This window comes from Biomphalaria glabrata, chromosome 1, assembly GCF_947242115.1.
Source record: "Biomphalaria glabrata chromosome 1, xgBioGlab47.1, whole genome shotgun sequence".
Taxonomy (NCBI): domain Eukaryota; kingdom Metazoa; phylum Mollusca; class Gastropoda; family Planorbidae; genus Biomphalaria; species Biomphalaria glabrata.
Window position 1 is genome coordinate 84,758,087 of NC_074711.1, and position 12,189 is coordinate 84,770,275.

Genomic DNA, 12,189 nt, shown 5'->3' on the forward strand with positions numbered 1-12,189 from the left:
CTGGCCACATGACACCCTCGTTAACCGTAGGCCACATAATCAGATGACCTTTAAATCATCTGCCCTAATGACCTCAAGATCTGAAAAGGGAACTTTTTTTTTTACATCAACAACAGCAATAAGAGTTAAACATCGACAACAGCAATAAGAGTTAAACATCAACAACAGCAATAAGAGTTAAACATCAACAACAGCAATAAGAGTTAAGCATCAACAACAGCAATAAGAGTTAAACATCAACAACAGCAATAAGAGTTAAGCATCAACAACAGCAATAAGAGTTAAACATCAACAACAGCAATAAGAGTTAAACATCAACAACAGCAATATGAGTTAAGCATCAACAACAGCAATAAGAGTTAAACATCAACAACAGCAATAAGAGTTAAACATCAACAACAGCAATATGAGTTAAACATCAACAACAGCAATAAGAGTTAAACAGCAACAAGAGTTAAACATCAACAACAGCAATATGAGTTAAACATCAATTTTTTTTTTGTCGCCCAAAGTCTTCAGACTATAACTCTAGATCTACTTTGTCTCCGTCATGTCTTGAACATAGACGCTCCTTCCGAAATATAGATCGTCACGTCCTAGGCCTCAAGTAGGCCTACAAGCTGGTGTCGGTGCGAACTTTATTTTTTTTCTAGCACCGATTCTTTTGTGTTCTAAATATTGGAACGCACCTTGGTTACTATATTGCTTTTTGTTTGTTGAGCCCGTTTCACTATGATGGATTTTTTTTTGGGGGGGGGGGGAGGCTCTGTGTCGCCTCCTTGTATTGTTTTTCTACCCCTATTTTGGGTGGATTTTGAGGCTATAGCTATAAGCTACAGCTAGCTTTGGGTTGTGCTGGAGTTAACTTGGGCCTGTGCTAAAGCTAGCTTGGGTTAGGGTTATACCGTGGAACGCTTTGCTTTCAACGGTCAGATGCATGTTGTAAACCAGTATCGTGATTGACTAGTGAAACCTCAAGGTGCGGATTAGTGATACTTATCTTTGTTATTTTGTATCAACAGGTGTCTTGATTCTATTAGGTCAACTGTAACTGTATTAGTTACTAATATGTGGCTATATCGAATTTTTAAAATTATTTTATCAATTTAATATCTTTTTAAGATCAACTTACACTTTGTATACAATTTCAAAACAATTAAACATGTAGCGTAGCCAGGATTCAAATTTTTTGTGTTCTTTTTTGTTACAATGGTATATATAAGGATATGACATAAATTATTACATTAAAAGTAGTATATGTACTTTCAGAATTATCAAGTCATTTTGGTGATAGGCTCTTAGCATATTTCGTATTGTTAGAATGTTAGTGGACCAGGGCAAACGAGGCATGGCATAAAAGCGCAACCGGGAGACAGCATCATGCATCTGGTTTTCGAAATCAGAATCTATTTAACTTTATTCTGATAGTCTGCCAATAGATTCTAAACTTAACTTTGTCCAGCATGAGTAAAAGCATAGGACAGGAACTATTTTTTTACCTCGCACTCAGCTCCAATAAATCCACCAACACGGTCACTTCATGAACACATGATTTTTATTCCAATATGAACTAGTTGAATATGCTCAGTAACACAATATAAAAATGTGTAACCGTGAGACAGCATCATGCAAGCGGGTTTTGAAATCAGGATCTTCAGGGCGTTGAAACAAGAATCTTACGGGCCAGGAATGTAATGGCCAGGAGTCTTACGGGCCAGGGATCTTACGGCCGGGCCAGGAATTTTATGGCCAGGAGTCTTACGGGCCAGGGATCTTACGGCCGGGCCAGGAATCTTATGGCCAGGAGTCTTACGGGCCAGGGATCTTACGGCCGGGCCAGGAATCTAATGGCCAGGAGTCTTAAGGGCCAGGGATCTTACTTCCGGGCCAGGAATCTAATGGCCAGGAGTCTTACGGGCCAGGGATCTTACGGCCGGGCCAGGAATCTTATGGCCAGGAGCCTTACGGGCCAGGGATCTTACGGCCTGGCCAGGAATCTAATGTACCGCTGAAAACGAGTGCCGCTACGACCAGGACCGAAGCGACTTGGCTACTCGGGTGTAATTATGTCACAGTCAGGTCGCTACTGGCGAGACAACGCTAGTCAATGAGACAAGTTGCACGCCAAGTCTACACCCAGTGGCTGTCATGATGTAGTAACAGATATCCGCTGGAGATGTGCAGAGATATAGGTCGTGAAACACCAACAGATAGGATATCTGCATTGATATGTCTGTTTTGGGCACACCTGTATGTAATTCTATCTGCCGGGTTAAGAAGATATCTCTACAGATATCCACAAAGTTGTACATCATTACTATAAAGTATAAATGGGTTTTTCATTTCTCTCTGTTTCTCTATCTCTCTGTCTCTCTCTCAGACTCTCTGTATCTGTTTCTCTGTTTCTCTCTTTGTGTCTGACTCTGTCTCTCCCCTCTCTTTCTCTATGATCCATCTTCCCCTCTTCCTCGTCTGTTTTTTCTCTCTTTACCTCTTTGCGTCTCTCTCTCTCTCTCTGTTTCACTCTCACTATCTCTGTCTCTACTTCCTCTCTCTCTGTGCGTTTCTCTCGCTATCTGTCTGTGTGTGTCTCTCTCTCCGTTTCTTTATTTCTCTCCCCCTCTCGTTATATAAATATATATATATATATATATATATATATATATATATATATATATATATATATATATATATATATATATATATATTATTTAATGTATCAAGGCTGCGGGCAAAAACCAAGGTTAGGAAGCTACTCGTCAGGGAACTCCTGTATGCTGATGATGCAGCTATTGTGGCTGATTCTGATATTCAGCTACAGTCCATGGTTGACAAACTATCTGCTGCTTGCCAGAAGTTCGGCTTAAACATCAGTCAAAGCAAGACTAAGATACTTGTCCAAAACACAAACACTGCACCTCAAGTAAGCATTAATGGCCAACCACTAGAAATTGTTGATCACTTTTGTTACCTTGGCTCCATCATATCCAACAACACTCTACTGGATAAAGACATAAACAACAGGATAGCCAAGGCAATGGCCACCATGTCACGGTTGCAGAAAAGAGTCTGGGACAACATATTGCTGACTAGCAGTACTAAAGCCCTAGTCTACCGGACCTGTGTGATGAGCACCTTGCTGTACGGAAGTGAAACATGGTCAACCTACTCATGGCAGGAAAAAAAGCTGAATGTCTTCCACCTCCGATGCCTAAGGCGGATCTTTAAAATAAGGTGGCAAGATAAGATAACAAATGAGGAAGTGCTACATAGAGCAGGATGCCAGGACATCCGCTCTGTTATCAGCAGCAGACGCCTTGGCTGGCTTGGCCACGTTCGTAGAATGCCAGTAGGTCGACTTCCACAGGACATCCTGTATGGCGATCTAATTGAAGGCAGGAGAGCCGCTGGTCGCCCACTTTTACGTTATACGGATGTATGCAAACGCGACATGAAGCTCTTCAAAATCGACACTGGCAACTGGGAAGAGGTGGCACTGGACAGATCCACATGGAGAGAGAGCATAAAGGAAGGGTCACAGATTGCAGATGTCATACACAACAGAAGCAGAAAGAAGGGTGAAAATGCAATGGCGCCTAGTGATTTTATATGCCCAACCTGTGATGGCAGCTGTGTATCAAGGATTGGCCTCTTTAGTCACACAAGAAGTTGCAAAGGGAAAAGATCGTCTCACGAGACGTAAAATGCCACAGCTATATATATTAATATGAGGTGGCAGTGGCGTACTGAGGGGAGAACATAGGAGGCACCCATCAAATTAACAATTTTATTTTCCCTTGTTGGTTGGTCTTATTACGCTGAGCCTTGTGTTGGGGGGGGGGGGGTTAGTGTTGTCGATACTGCTAAAAAAAAACATCCACCTCCTAGAAGCTATTTGACTTTATTATGATCGTCTGCCAATAGATTCTAAAATTAACTTTGTCCTGCATGAGTAACAGCATAGAATAGGAACTTTTTTGCTACCTCGCACTCAGCTTCAATAAATCCACCAACACGGTCACTTCATGAACACATGATTTTTATTCCAAAATGAACTAGTTGAATATGTTCAGTAACACAGGATTAGAATACAGAAATCTAGTTTTAATGTGACATTTTTAAAGAGGTTACTATAACTTCTAGTATACAACCATTATTAGGAGACCTTCGTATTATACAACTTAAAATATGATCCCGGACTTTGAAACACAAAAAACAAACAAACAAAAAATTCTCTCAATGTTAAAATGAAGTCATACTCCAACATTAACCCCCTACAAACTACAAAATCATGTTTTCTCAACCTCCGGTCACATGATCATGATTCATAAAACCGTTGACTCATTTATTTACCTCGCATGAACTATTCGCAGTGGCGTGCCGATGGGAGGACATAGGAGGCACCGAAATGGGCATCAATTTAACAATTTAATTTGTTTTGCCACAAAGCACAAGTACTACAAAGGCAGTCAAAATAAAAAAAAAAAAAAAAAAAAAAATAATAACAAACTACACATAATCGAGATAAAAACAAATGAAAAATAATAATGAAAGTAGTAATATAAATTATAATTATAACAATAATAATGAATAACAATACTGCAAAACAGATGACGCGATTCAAAGCACAAAATAAACCATTACATATTTCTGTCGTTACGTTGGTTATCGTCCTTGACATTTTATGTAATAAAAACATATTTCTTACTGGTGACTTTTTATGCAAATATTGATCACGTGACTATTTAAGGGGAGGGGGGTTGGCGCCGGTATGTCTTGTTTTCCCGAACCCCATGGCACCCTCGAGACGCCATTGACTTTTCATACTCAAAAAATGAATGATCTGGTTTACTCTATAATGTGATGTTACTGTATCCGTTTGGGACCCCTCAACTCAAGAAAACATTTAGAGACTGGAACAGACACAAAATAGAGCAATGAGATTCATAACAAACGAATATTCACATTTGACTAGAGTAACACCTTTAGTAAAATTACTAAATTTAGAAAGCCTTCAGGGCAGAAGGCTCAAAAGTAAAGTAGCAATCATACATAAAACACTGAACCATAATCTTCAAATAAAAAACACAATTTAATAAAATACTCTGAAAGACACAAAGATAAAGGCACATTCCTCGTCCCATATGCTAGGACAAATCTGTACAAATACTCCTTCTTCCCTAGTGCTATTAGAGCATGGAATGGGTTGCCTGAGCTAGCCAGGAAAACCAGTGACTTGGCGGAGTTTAGGTCATTGGTTGGTATGCATGACTAGATGCATGACGCGTGGGACGTAATCATCTTCTTTTTTAAAGTAACGTCTGTATTATATAAGATAAGGTAAGTGTTACGTTAAACTCTCACTTCCTCCTTATAGTGAGACAGTCAGTGTAAGAGAAATTTTTTATTTATTATTTTTTCCAAGAAAAGAAAGATGTGGCAATCTGTCCTTGACCCTGTTTGTGCTGTAACGGTAACTTCAAAGAAAAACTCTTAGTCTGCACAATTTGAGTACACAATCTTGATGCACACAGCCGCAGAGGAGACGTTCTCGTTCTTAGAAGGAGCGTCACTGAGTGGGTTTACAGCCAACACTTTGAATTATAAGCCGCTGGAGGACCACGTCAAGTCTGGATTGATGAAGCCAATGCTACTTTCAGTGACTGTAACGTACACATTGTTACCATACTATAACCCTTGAGCACTAGTATTTCTGATTAAGAGTTTTAGAATGAGTAATTTATATGAAGTTTTTAGTTTATGTATTGCAGATGAAATATTTTAAAATAAATACTTTAGATTAAGTACTATGGACTACGTAATCTAGAATAAGTAAAAGTTTAAATAGTTCCCCTTTCAGACCTTGCGATCTACGGGGCTGATGATGTAACGGTCATCCGTTTCTGTGGCCCACAGTTAACGAAGATGTCATGTGGCCAGCGCAACGAGTAAACCGCCTTTACTTTTCTCAAAGTAATGTCAGCTACCCATTAGAGCTGAGATACTGAAATTCAAAATCCCAGTCTTCACTAGGATTCGAACCCGGAACCCTTCGGTTTTATTGATCATACCCTTGCCACTAAGATTAAATAATCTAGATTAAGTTTTTATAAAAAGGATTTTATACTAGGTCTCTGAAATAAAAATCATTATCAATAATAAAATTTATTTTCTTTGTTATTTTTAGTTCAAAAAGATGTAAACATTTCATTCTAAAGATTTGGAATTTAAAAAATCATATCAAAGTCCTATTGAGATACTTAAGTAGGTCATTACGTTATAGCTGTATGATAAAAGTCATTCAACATAAATATAAGTTATCCTGCTTGGCAAGATAAAAGCGAAATGATGTGTCGTCTGCTAGACCATCGTCTGCTACAAATTTACGTTGTACACAGGGGGTGTTTGTTTAAAAATAATGAATTCACTATTCCTAGCTTCATGAAGCGTATAGTAAATAAAGTAGTTCCACTTTCAGACCATGGGATCAATTAATAATAATAATAATAATAATAATAATAATAATAATCTTTATTATCCCCTGAGATTATTATTATTTGACGTATAATAGTTAAAAATAGTTGATTTAATTGCAATGTTGGTGAAATGAGCTATTGATAGACTGAAGGTAGACTATTGGTTCTGCTAGACAACAGACGGTTAGAGCATTATGGACAATGCGACGCCACTGCCGGAGGATAAGTGGGTGTAAATAGGTCAGTGTCGTCCCTGAAGTTTGACAATAGACGAATGGATAAGAGCTAAACTTTGCGGTAGGAGTGTTACCTATTGTTCACGGTCACGGGATGGGACGCTCCTATTCAGGGCCGGTCCTACAGATTGCGGGGCCCTATGCGAAACGGATTGCGCGGGGCCCAGTCTGGGAAGGGATAAGAGTAATAAGTGAACATTAGGTTTTTGTATTAGAAAATAGATTTGTCTTTGCATTTTATTCCTACTTTACCAAGTACTAAATCAATGTCAAATTAACTTAACGAGCTATCTACAGTAGTTTTCCAACAAAAAGCCGATAAACATTCAGATCTACTTTTAAGATTTACTATCTAGCTTACTAGCCAGTGACTATTAAAGTAAATTAAGTATTTGAACTTATTGTTTTGATTGAAATTCGTATTATTATTACTTTTTATTAAATGAAAGCTGACATTGCCGTATTTTATTAAATTCGTGAATAGGATTGGCGTATATTTTGCAATTTCAGGAGAATTCCAGGAACCCTTGCATAATAAGTTTAAAATGGTATAATTTAATAATTTCTAGTGGTTGGCCATTAATGCTTACTTGAGGTGCAGTGTTTGTGTTTTGGACAAGTATCTTAGTCTTGCTTTGACTGATGTTTAAGCCGAACTTCTGGCAAGCAGCAGATAGTTTGTCAACCATGGACTGTAGCTGAATATCAGAATCAGCCACAATAGCTGCATCATCAGCATACAGGAGTTCCCTGACGAGTAGCTTCCTAACCTTGGTTTTTGCCCGCAGCCTTGATACATTAAATAGTTTTCCAGAGGATCTTGTATGGAGAAACACACCTTCGTTTATGTCGCTGTACGCATAGTGCAGTAGACAGGAGAAGAATATGCCAAACAGAGTAGGTGCGAGCACACATCCCTGCTTGACACCACTGCAAACCTCAAAAGGTGCTGATTGGGCTCCATTGAATTTGACAGTACTTTTAGTTTCCTCGTGAAAACACTCAATTAACTTCAGTAGTTTGGGAGGGCAACATATTTTCCTCAGGAGTTTGAAAAGGCCACTTCTGCTGACCATGTCAAAAGCTTTAGTCAGATCAACAAAACAATGTAAAGGGGTCTGTCTCTCTCTCTGAATTTCTCCTGCAGTAGTCGTAGAGAAGATATCATGTCTATAGTGGAGTCTATAGTAAGCTTTAATGGCCAACCACTAGAAATTGTTGATCACTTTTGTTACCTCGGCTCCATCATATCCAACAACACTCTACTGGATAAAGACATAAACAACAGGATAGCCAAGGCAATGGCCACCATGTCACGGTTGCAGAAAAGAGTCTGGGACAACATATTGCTGACTAGGAGTACTAAAGCCCTAGTCTACCGGACCTGTGTGATGAGCACCTTGCTGTACGGAAGTGAAACATGGTCAACCTACTCATGGCAGGAAAAAAAGCTGAATGTCTTTCACCTCCGATGCCTAAGGCGGATCTTTAAAATAAGGTGGCAAGATAAGATAACCAATGAGGAGGTGCTACATAGAGCAGGATGCCAGGACATCCGCTCTGTTATCAGCAGCAGACGCCTTGGCTGGCTTGGCCACGTTCGTAGAATGCCAGTAGGTCGACTTCCACAGGACATCCTGTATGGCGATCTAATAGAAGGCAGGAGAGCCGCTGGTCGCCCACTCTTACGTTATACGGATGTATGCAAACGCGACATGAAGCTCTTCAAAATCGACACTGGCAACTGGGAAGAGGTGGCACTGGACAGATCCACATGGAGAGAGAGCATAAAGGAAGGGTCACAGATTGCAGATGTCATACACAACAGAAGCAGAAAGAAGGGTGAAAATGCAACGGCGCCTGGTGATTATATATGCCCAACCTGCGATCGCAGCTGTGTATCAAGGGCCTCTTTAGTCACACAAGGAGTTGCAAAGGGAAAAGATCGTCTCTCGAGACGTAAAATGCCACATAATTTAATAATTTACACCTAGATTTCGCGCTGGGCCTAGGGAAGTGCGGGGCCCACTGCGGCCGAATAGGTTGCAGTGGCCTAAAACCGGTCCTGCTCCTATTTATGCATTCCGAAACAAAAAACCCCATTACATTCAAAAGTCTTTGTCCATTCTGCCGGAGGCGAATGTCACTGAGAATGTTGGACTAACGAAAACGACTTAGTGGTCAAGTAAAGTGTGAGAGTACTGTCTGGGACATCTGCTTTGAAGAGACGTCTGTATTTTTTACGATAAGGTAAACAATTTTAAGGTTACAGTAATTTATTATTAATGAGACACTATATATATATACAGTTCTTTTTTGTAAAAAAAAATAATAGATGCGGTACTCAGTGATGGATTGCCCATCTTTTAAATACTAATAAATTAATAATAAACGTTAAAATACAAGAAAAGTAATAATATAATCGTAACATCCATATGTATATATGGCATGTAATTTCTAGAAGCGTACGATTTCTGAACAAATTAGTCTGTCTGTGCCTGGGCGTTTGGTCTATGCTTAAGGCTGGTGTCTCAATGGTCCAGAGTTTCTACCCTGGCTGTGACGTCCTGCAGGAGATGTGACCTAGAATGTAACCATCTTCAATGCGGAAGAATATCCAAAAGTTATTTTTAAAAATATTGGGGTTAAAAAAATGTCAAATTTTATTCGTAACAGACTATTAGAACAATATCCAGTCAATAATTTCTAAAAAGAAAAATTGTACTTAGCCATGAAATCAGCCATGAAGTTAGCCTTGAAATTAGCCATGACTTTTTGGCCTCGTAAATTTACTTTAAATAACTTTCTAGCATGGCACATCCTATCCCATTTACAGAGATTTTTCAATTCTCTCTCGGTTTCTCTGTCTCTATTTCTCGGTTACTCTCTTTCTGTCTTCCGCTGTCTCTCTTTCTCTCTGAATCTCTCTTTTCCTCTTTTGTCTCTCTCTCTCTCTGTCTCCCTGTTTCTCTTTTACTGTCCCTCTCTGTCTCTCCCCCTCTCTCTTTCCGTTTCTCTCGCTATCTCTTTGTCTTTGTGTGTGTGTGTGTCTCTCCGTTTCTTTCTCTCTCCGTTTCTTTTCTCTCTCTCTCTCTCTCTCTCTCTCTCTCTCTCTCTCTCCCTCGTTATATGTGTGAGAGGGGGGAGCGTTGTCGATGCTGCTAATGAATAAATGAGAGAGTAGATTTCAAATCTCTAAAAAGTTTTACATTAGATCAGTGTTTCCCAAACTGTGATCTGTGGAACACTCGTGTTTCGTGAGGCCTGAATAGGAGTTGCATGAACTACTGGAACAATTAACTAGTAGGCCACCACGTGAAATTAACCTCTCTAAACAAAAATGAGCAAAGTGTTCCGCTAAATACTCAGAATGTACGTTTTGTTATGGAAAAAGTTGGGGAACCGCTGGACTAGATGAACATACTGTCATGTGTCAGACGTAGTCCTCTCTCTTTGCCGAACGAGAGTTCGTGAATCTTAGGAGCAGCAAAAAGCAGCAGGTGTACATCTTAGCTTAATGGACCGCAGGAGCTGACGCAGAGTAAACCAAGCCGGGGGGAGGGGGGGGGGGAAGCAGGGTTGGAAACAAAGTACGTGGCTAACTGAAAGATGCGAAGAGTTTATGAATAACAGACAATGATAGGGGAGGGGGAGGCAATCAAGGATGAAGAGGGAGATTATGATAAATATCTGAACCCGAAACCTTTCCATTAGCAGTCGTACTCTCTAATGCACTACCACCCGCAGAGATTTGTATTCGCCCTGATTATTTGATTTGGGGGCGCCAAAAAAATGCACGTCGTCTCCCCTACTGCCACTTGACGCTTTTAATTGTTACATAATCCTAGACTGCACGCATCGATGTAGCAAGTAATCTTCTATTTGTTAAGTTGTTTTTTACTTCCAAGGCGGTGGGTCACGAGTAATATCGCAAACATTCATGGCATAATGCATTGCCTACTAAATATACACGTACCTAGAGTCCTGGGCCTAATATATTGCTGGTATTACTAGATCTATAAAATGATGTTTCATTGCTATAGACCAGTGGTCTTCAACCTTTTTTGGCCTACCGCCCCCTTTTCGAATTTTTTCTTTAAAAAAATCAGCCAGCGCCCCCCTCTAAGAAAAACTGTTATAAAGAAGCGCAAAAAGGCAAATTTTAACAAAATATCATCTATCTATTAATTTTTATGCTGTCAATAACACTTATCCGCTTGAGAGACGACCGCATGCCAAAGGCGATTGTTGTGAACTCATTGGCCTATGACTGACGAGCTTTGAGGTGCCCCTCTCCCCCGTGAGCGCTATAAAGATTTATTCAGGCGCCATTTCGCTCTCACTGGCATAGAGGAAAGTAGCTGGCAGCATTCTCTGGCAGCAGATAGCCTCTGAGAGAAACAGTTCGAGAGCTCTTACAAAAACTGCTGAACAAACATTTGATTCTCAAAGAAAAGCCAGCATACAGCGGCTTTGTCTGCATAAAATTCGGGAAAATATGTAGGTCGCAGTTGGGTTTTGCGTAGTTATTTGAAACACTGGACTCAGCCGTAATCTTCGGAATTAATGGCAAAAACAGCCAATATTATCATTATGCAAAAATTATGCCAAATAATTTGCAGTGATTACACACAAAAATTAATTGTAAAGACTATCTTTCAAATCCTAAGAATAGTCTCCGTTTGAAGTTTTGAATATTAGGGCCTACTGTTTTTAGGTTTAATTGTAAATTTAGTTTTAATTTTTAATATAAATATTATTATTGCTGAATTCACTACAAAATGAAATTAAGCTAATGGTAACCTTGTGCCTCCTGCAGTCTGACAATATTAGAAATTTCAAGCTTTAAGTTAGCCAAGGCAAGGCGAACGTCTCCTCTATTGGCTACATCCAGTCTATTTCTTTGCTTATTCATTAGCTTTGTTACTAAATCTAGGTTAACCATGTATGTTTAATGAAAAGCTAAAACATAATTCCAATTTTGACCACAGTTTTGGGATTTTACTGAAACATTTCAATGCAGCCACATCTCTGTTGTGCCTCCAGGGGCGTAGCTAGGAATTTCCATCGTTTGGGGGCCAGGGGGCTTAACATCTTTGGAGGCGATGCATTTTGCGTAATATTTAATTTAATTAATTAAATAAGCAATAATTCCCCCCCCCTTAAATGGGGGCCCGGGGGATTTTCAAATTTCCCCCCTCCCCCACCCTAGCTACACCACTGTGTGCCTCCTGTGTTTACATTCTTTTTTACTGAAGGCGTGATTTTGTAAATTTATTTTTTCATGCAACTCAATTTGAACGTCAGCAACAGATTTTAGAAGCGAATCTTAATTTCTTCATAGAGCATTGTTATGTGAATTGCATAGATATCGGTGTCCTTGGGCAGTAATTCATTTGTCAACAAACAAGTTATGTGATATTGTAAAACTCTTTAAAATAAATTTAATATCTCGATAAAAGAGAAAATGATATTAT